The following is a 7,368-nucleotide window of genomic DNA, read 5'->3' as shown; positions in this document are numbered from 1 at the left end:
GAAAAGAACAACACGTGGGAGCTCACAACTCTTCCACATGGCAAGAAAGCAATTGGTGTCAAGTGGGTGTTCAAGACAAAGTACAAGCCTGATGGGGAGGTAGATCATTATAAAGCCAGGCTGGTAGCAAAAGGTTATAAGCAAAAGCCAGGTATTGATTATTTTGAAGTCTTTGCTTCTGTTGCTAGACTTGACACTGTTCATATGATACTCGTTTTGGCTGCAAAATTTAGTTGGAAAATTTATCAGATGGATGTCAAATCTTTTTTCTTAAATGGTGTTCTAGAAGAAGAGGTATATGTTGAACAACCTGCAGGGTATTTACAGAAAGGGAAGGAAACACAAGTTTACAAGTTGAAGAAGGCCTTGTATGGCCTAAAGCAAGCTCCAAGGCGTGGTATACGTGGATTGATTTGTATTTTTGTGGCAATGGGTTTCAAAAATGTCCATATGAACACACTTTATATGTCAAAGCTAACTCGAATGGCAGTTTTCTTATTATGTGTTTATATGTGGATGATTTGATTTTGATTGGCAGTGATGTGAAGATGACTGAAGAGTTTAGGGAGGCTATGCTTAAGCAGTTTGAGATGACTGATATGGGGTTAATGTCCTATTTTTTGGGACTTGAAGTGATCCAAGGAGATGATTGAAAATTTGTTTCACAAAGGAAATATGCACAAGATGTTTTAGAACATTTTTGAATGGAATCGTGCAAGTCTATCATGACACTAGTTGAGGACAGGTTAAAGCTAGTCAAAGATGGTACTGGAGAATTTGTTAACCCCACTTATTTTAAAAGGTTAGTAGGAAGTCTTCGTTACTTGATTTATACTAGACCAGATATTGTGTATGGAGTTGGGATAATTAGCAGATTCATAGAGTCTCCACACCAGTCTCATTTGCAAGCAGCAAAGCGCATATTGCGCTACATTCAAGGTATACAGGACTATGGTATTTTTTATTCAACATCTCACAGTTGTGGACTTGTTGGTTATACAGACAGTGATTGGGCTGGCGATATATAGAAAAGGAAGAGCACTTCAGGTTATGCCTTCCATCTGGGGTCGGGATTTTTTTCATGGTCTTCTAAAAAGCAACAGGTAGCTGCTTTGTCTATAACAGAAGCATAATATATTGCAGCAGCTTATTGTGCTACTCAAGCAGTGTGGTTAAGAAGGATGTTAGAAGAATTGAATCAAAAGCAGGAGATTCCTACAAAGATAGTGTGTGACAACAAGTTTGCTATTGCGCTCACAAAGAATCCAGTTTTTCATGGAAGGAGTAAACACATTGATATCAAGTATCATTACATTCGTGAACTTGTGAAGGAGGATGAAATTGTCTTGGAGTTTTGCCAATCAAGTGATCAAGTAGCTGACATTTTTACAAAGCCGTTGAAGACCGATTCATTTATCAAGTTGCGGAAGATGTAAGGAATGGTCTCACTGAGAGATCTCAATTTAAGGGTGGCTGCTGGAATTATAAATTGAGATCTTGTTGTGAAATCTCAATTTAAGGGAGGCTGTTGGAGTTCTAAATTGAGATTAGGAAGTTTACTACTAGAGTTCTAAATTGAGTCTAGCAAATTTATTAATTAGAAACCATGTTGGTTTTGGTAATTAGAGTATGCTTAGTAATAGAAGTGTGTGTGAATTGAATTAGTAAGGTGTGAAGGCTATATATATGAGGTACAGGACGTAGGAAAAAAATAAGAGAGGAAAAGTTGGGTTCTAAGAGTTGATCAGTACATGGAGGTTGATAAGAAAAGTTGTCTTGGGTTCATAGTTAATTAAATAAAGGATGTGTTTCATATGTGTTTTCATTAAGTTGATTGTCTATTCATATATTCTTGCACTTTATTTGATTTGTTTTGGTTTCGGAAATCTGTTGATTTGTATATTTGGGATCTAAGTAAAACTAGATCTCATAGATATTTTTGTTTAATAATGAGGTATGATAGAACTCTTAAAGCGCAGCATTGTGGATGGCATTATTCTGCCTCACCTTCTAAAAGAGCCTTGATTACAGTCTATTCTGCGTTCTAAAAGAGCCTTAGCGTGAGGTGCACACTGATAACAATTCCTGGTTTGTCGACAATTTTCTAACTTCACGCCATAAGGTGCCTCCTTGATCCACTATTCTACTGATGTAACACCATTAGCAACTCTAGTACTCCGTTTCTATATATATATATATATATATATATATATATATATATATATATTATTTATTTATTTATTTTTATTTATTTTTATTTTTTTGTTACATGCAAGTAGGATATTTTATTAATAATATACTTACTATAAATAATACACCTCAGATAAAATGAGATTACAACCGACTTCCTCTAAGAACATAGAATCCTAGTCAAATCTGTAGTAAGTCCGGTGAGGACATTTTATTAACTTAATGAAAGGAGGTCTATTGGGAATCCAAAAGAAATCTCGTTTACTCAAAGTCGGTCCATGTTTTTGTTTTGATGGGGCATCCGCTCCAAAGTTAGCTTATTTAAGTGTATGTGAAATTTTCCTGTATACAGAGCTTGGGCACTCTGTTTCTAGATGCACCTCCATAGAAACAACAACAGTCCATGAGTAATCTATATACTCACTCTTTTAAATCAGCGTGGGCGCGCGCGAGCTAGTTGTCTCAGCCATATGTCGGTTGTAACAATCCGCCAATTTGGGACACGTGTTATGCTCCCATTAGCTGTCAATAATACCTTCACCCATTGAAATCCCATTTTTAGCCCTTAACATTTAGAAGATCTTTTATCCAAGAATCAACGTGTGTGGGTGGTTGGGGTGTGGTGGGGATTTAGGTTTTGAGAGAGATTTTCTGAAAGGATGTGGGCTATTGCGTGACTTTACATGTTTAGAATTCTGACTCTTCAACAGACAATCTAATTGGGCACAACAACACCCTATAAAATTTATACACCATTTTATTTATTTGGTACATCATTTAAGTTTTCAAAGTAGAAAAATTAACATGATCTATTCATCCACTGTATTTATATCCTCCATTAATGGTTAGATATATCCATGATTCCAGTTGAACATATATATAAGAAGACAAAAAGAATGCACAACCAAAAGTATAAATCAGAGAATTCTGCACGACCAGAATTATACATTGACCGCTAGACGCACCATATATCAACATTAATTTTCACTTGGGAACCTGTGCAAACCCACTCAGTTTTTGGAAGCAGCTCCCAGCTCGTCTGCAACATTCCAGGAATTCAGGACAAACTGATCATGAACTGATTAGTTTGTTCTTTACATATATAATTCTTTTTAGAAAATGTTCTACACACGCAAAAGGTATATTTCATTAGAAAATTAAGATTCAGCCACAAACACACAGAAAACAAATACCCTTCCTCAGCCTATTCATTATATCGACGTGACCCACCCTTAGCTGCTAACAACTATAGTGATTGAGCAACCCCTTCAGACAAGACGACGTATGGCCTTCTATATATACAAACATCTTTTTCATACAGTACAAAACTATTTCCACTATGTAAATATATTTACCTTTGTGTTTCAACAAGCTAGGTCTCCACGAAGCTCACCAGCAACATAGTTACTGAAGCTAGACGCAATGCAACCACAATTGTAATAAAAGTGGCTCTTCCCAAGCATGGCTCCTCAGTAAAATCCTCTGTTCCGGAGTGAAGCAAGACACCACATTACTACATGATTGCTTTGTTGTGTATTGCCGACTTCACTTTTTTGACGAACAACTCCATTGATGTGTTTGCCGGTGCATGGCCCATTTCAATATCTGGATCACTCACTTCATTGCTGTGTTGTAATTTTTCTTTGTGCACAGTTTGTTTACTATAAATTTCGTTTACCAAAGTTTTTTTGGATATTGCTTTTTGGTTGGTCATTTCAGTACCACCTGAACTGGCAGGATCAAGTACATCAGGGTTTTGTAATTTAGGCATCTTTTCAATGACAATGATGTAAGCAGCTACAAAAATCGCCACAAACAGAAAAACTTCTGACATAATTTCTATAGAAGGAGAGACGGTCTTGCCAACAGCTGATATCCACAAGCTTACAAATGTTGATAGGTAGTGGGCGGTGCAAGCAAATATTTCTAGTTTACCACATTGGGATTTCGAGTTTGGCTTCTCAAGCATTAATAGAAACATAATCCAATGTCCCAGTGTAACTTCAATCATGTAGTAGATGAGGATAGCGGAATGCTTTTTACTTCCATTCACATGATGGAATAATCCATAGTAGAATTCTACTAAGTGGAAAACGAGTGATAGAGTGCCTAGAACTCTGTGACTATGTTTCCATATCTGTAAACACAAAAGGACTGATCAAAGTGAAAGTTATGAAGGAACCCCCAAGAAATCCAGAATCAAGATGCTGATAAGGAAAACATAAACTCTAGAAGAAGAAAAATACGTATAAGGAACAAAGATCATTCGATCTTCACATTCTTATTATACAAGTTTTGACAGCAATGCATGCACAAATCCTTAAAGCAAAGTTCAAGATATATTATTGTCTAAGTTTGAAAATACCTTTAGCCTGGACTTTTCTGGAATTCGGACTGCCATGAAAAATACATAGAACAAAGTATATAGGGTAACTAGTCGGTGTCGAATAGTTGATGGAGAAGAGCTGCACCAACTAAAATTGTTTTAAAACAATTACCTGCAATGAATGTGATTCTACATAAGAAGGAAAGAAGCAAGAACATGCAGTTTCAACTTGAGCCAGAACGAGGAGAAACCACGACAAAACAAGAAAAGAAAAGAAAAGAAAAGAAAATAAACAGGCTAAATGCCAAAACCTTTTTCCAAGAAATATGGATTCTATTTTGAAATCTAGTAGGGCAGTGGCAAAGAGAGGGAAATGTACTGTGGGTTTGAATTGTAAGTCCTGTTATTTATACTTTTTTTGGTGTGGTCCGAACTCAGAACTTCCGAAGTAATTCCATTTTAATTTTTTCTTGAATCAATTACATACACTGAGACACACTCTGTCAAGGGTCCCTTCTGTCAATTAATAAAGACCAGCTCTGTCTCTATAGAGTCTCTGATGATATTCGTTTAGCATTAGAGGGCGACCACAATACATGACCCAGCACAAAAAATCACTTCCGAAGTCAGCTGTGATCGGTGGGTTAAGAGAGAGAAGAAAGAGTGAGGAGAGAGAGACTTATTTTATTGCAAGCAACCAATTAGAGTCGACTTGGGACGTTTTTTTTTGTACTGGGCCATGTATTTTAGTTCTATCCTTAGCATTACTGGTAAGTAGTAACTAGTAACAACATATATGACACTAAGAATTGAACCATCTCATGGTCCATTGCAAGTGCTTAAACGTTGACATAAATTTTGATTATGTTTTTAATTAAATTGTCCTAGGATTTTTTATGTTGCAAAGCTAATCTTTTCGCAAATCATATGCTGCTTTCTCTTGATAATTTCGGAGCTACTAAGCCAACTTCACTTCCTAGCTTAAAAGTAGGTTCTTTTGAATTGAATTTCTTTACACGGCAGCAATAAAAAGCTATCTATTTCATTCTTTTGAAAAAGGAGAACGAAGAAAATCTTATATGAGGACGCTTCCATCTGATCTCATATCCAATCTTATATGAGGACGTTTCCATCTGATCTCATATCCAATCAAGAATTACTCTTAAGTTTCTTAATTTTATAATTTGGAAGTTTTTGGGATTTTGCGATTTATTGGCTGTGTTCTACTACATTACATTTTGTACACTTAGGTTGTTTTCTAACTTTTTGGTCCAAGCATTTTCAAATCTTTCTACTAAAAAAATACAATTTTTTTTGTTTTTACATACCGACCAGATATTTCATCATTTAGCAAAAGTACAGACACAACTGGTATGCGACATTAATGTAGAACCAGATATTTCCACACCAACGCATATTCTATATCAAGTTGACAACTCACCATACTCCATGTTGGGTGATAAGCACCCAAAACTGTATTATAAAAACCTGTAGAGACATAACATTTCGGTCAATTTTATGCTTAATAATCATGAAATAATCGCGATCTTCGCTTTTTGCGGGAAAGAACTAATGTAAAAATTATGATAAAGCCAAAGATTTAATCACGAATAGGGAGTATACACATGCCTTCCGATCAAGCCCATGTGAAGCCCAACAAATTCGGACTAAAGCCCAAAGACTCAAATAGTACGTAATCCAATCGAAACGGGATTATGCACACAAAAGCATCAAACTTCCGAAGCTCATATCTCTTGAACGGGACTCGAATCGCGACGAGTGAGTCGCTCGACGATCGGTCGCGATGAACTCAAAATAGGCGGGAAGTTGTAAAAATGCCAAAAGACCGGACCGCCATTGGATCGTGACGCGTGGACCCACTAGGCGGCCCATAAGATTTGATGAGTCATCATGCAAGTCAAGACAAAGGTGCAAATAATTGGTGCAATTTTGACACCTTGCATGAAGTTAATGAGTTAGTTGGATTTAGGTGATGATTATCTAAAAAAAATGAAAGGTGTCAAATGGGAGTTAGTTGTGGATAAGTGAGAAATAAATGAGAGGAGAGTGTTTCACGTGGGAGAAGAGAAAAAAGGCTCTCTTATGTAAAGGGGGCTGATTTTGGGAGTTGGAGGCTTTTACTTCTTTGACTTTTACTTTTCATTTACATCCATGTCTTTAATTTGTTTTTTAGTTCTTAGTTTTTAGAGAAAAGCTTGTAACTTGTTAATGGGGAACTCTCTCTCTAGTTTTTAATAAACTCTTCTTCATTTAGGTAAACAGGTTGTAGTTTTCTTGTTTCATTCTCTTTCTTTTTCATTTCACATATCTTCTTGTAGTTTAATTCAATCCTAGGATCATGAGCTAAAAACTCTCCCAAGGGGAGGGTTAATGATGCTAAATGTGAGGATCATGCTACAAATTTAGGATTCCAAAATCACTACTTAAAAGACTTAGGTTCTATTTTTTCATCCCGTCCCAAAATGACAGAGATTGACAATTATCCGATCAATTGTTGTAAAATAGAACTAGGAGTTGGAATGATATTCGGAGATGAAATATCATTTCAATTCTACATGCTAGCATGATATGTTTAGAGATAGGTATATTATGTTAGGGATTTGAGATGGTAGTGACTGTTTCTAAAAGACTTGTAGCTAGGCCTTGCATGAGTAGGATTAATCCTTCCCTATCTCTCTCTCTTTCATTTAACTATAAACAAACTTACAAATTTTAGATAACTTGTGTAAAAAAAATCTATCTATAAAATCCTTCTCACTTAGTTCTCCAAAGTGTAGATTCGGTTAGGATCATTTAAATTCTTGTCTTAGAAGTTGGGAACGAAATCCCTA

The 7,368-nt window shown here is 36.0% G+C and overlaps 1 long non-coding RNA gene across 1 annotated transcript; it reads right to left on the bottom strand.

Moving 5' to 3' along the window:
* Window positions 1-3,317: 3,317 nt before the first annotated feature.
* On the bottom strand, window positions 3,318-4,692 carry LOC147516755 (uncharacterized). The gene is made up of 2 exons (XR_015213737.1): window positions 4,556-4,692; window positions 3,318-4,327 (listed from the first exon to the last, which is right to left on the bottom strand). It is a non-coding gene; the product is annotated as an uncharacterized LOC147516755 (long non-coding RNA).
* Window positions 4,693-7,368: the final 2,676 nt, after the last annotated feature.

Source organism: Coptis chinensis, chromosome 2 (assembly GCF_015680905.1).
Source record: "Coptis chinensis isolate HL-2020 chromosome 2, ASM1568090v1, whole genome shotgun sequence".
NCBI lineage: Eukaryota > Viridiplantae > Streptophyta > Magnoliopsida > Ranunculales > Ranunculaceae > Coptis > Coptis chinensis.
Note: the sequence above shows the minus strand (reverse complement) of the source record. Positions and strands in the feature narration are given on the sequence as shown.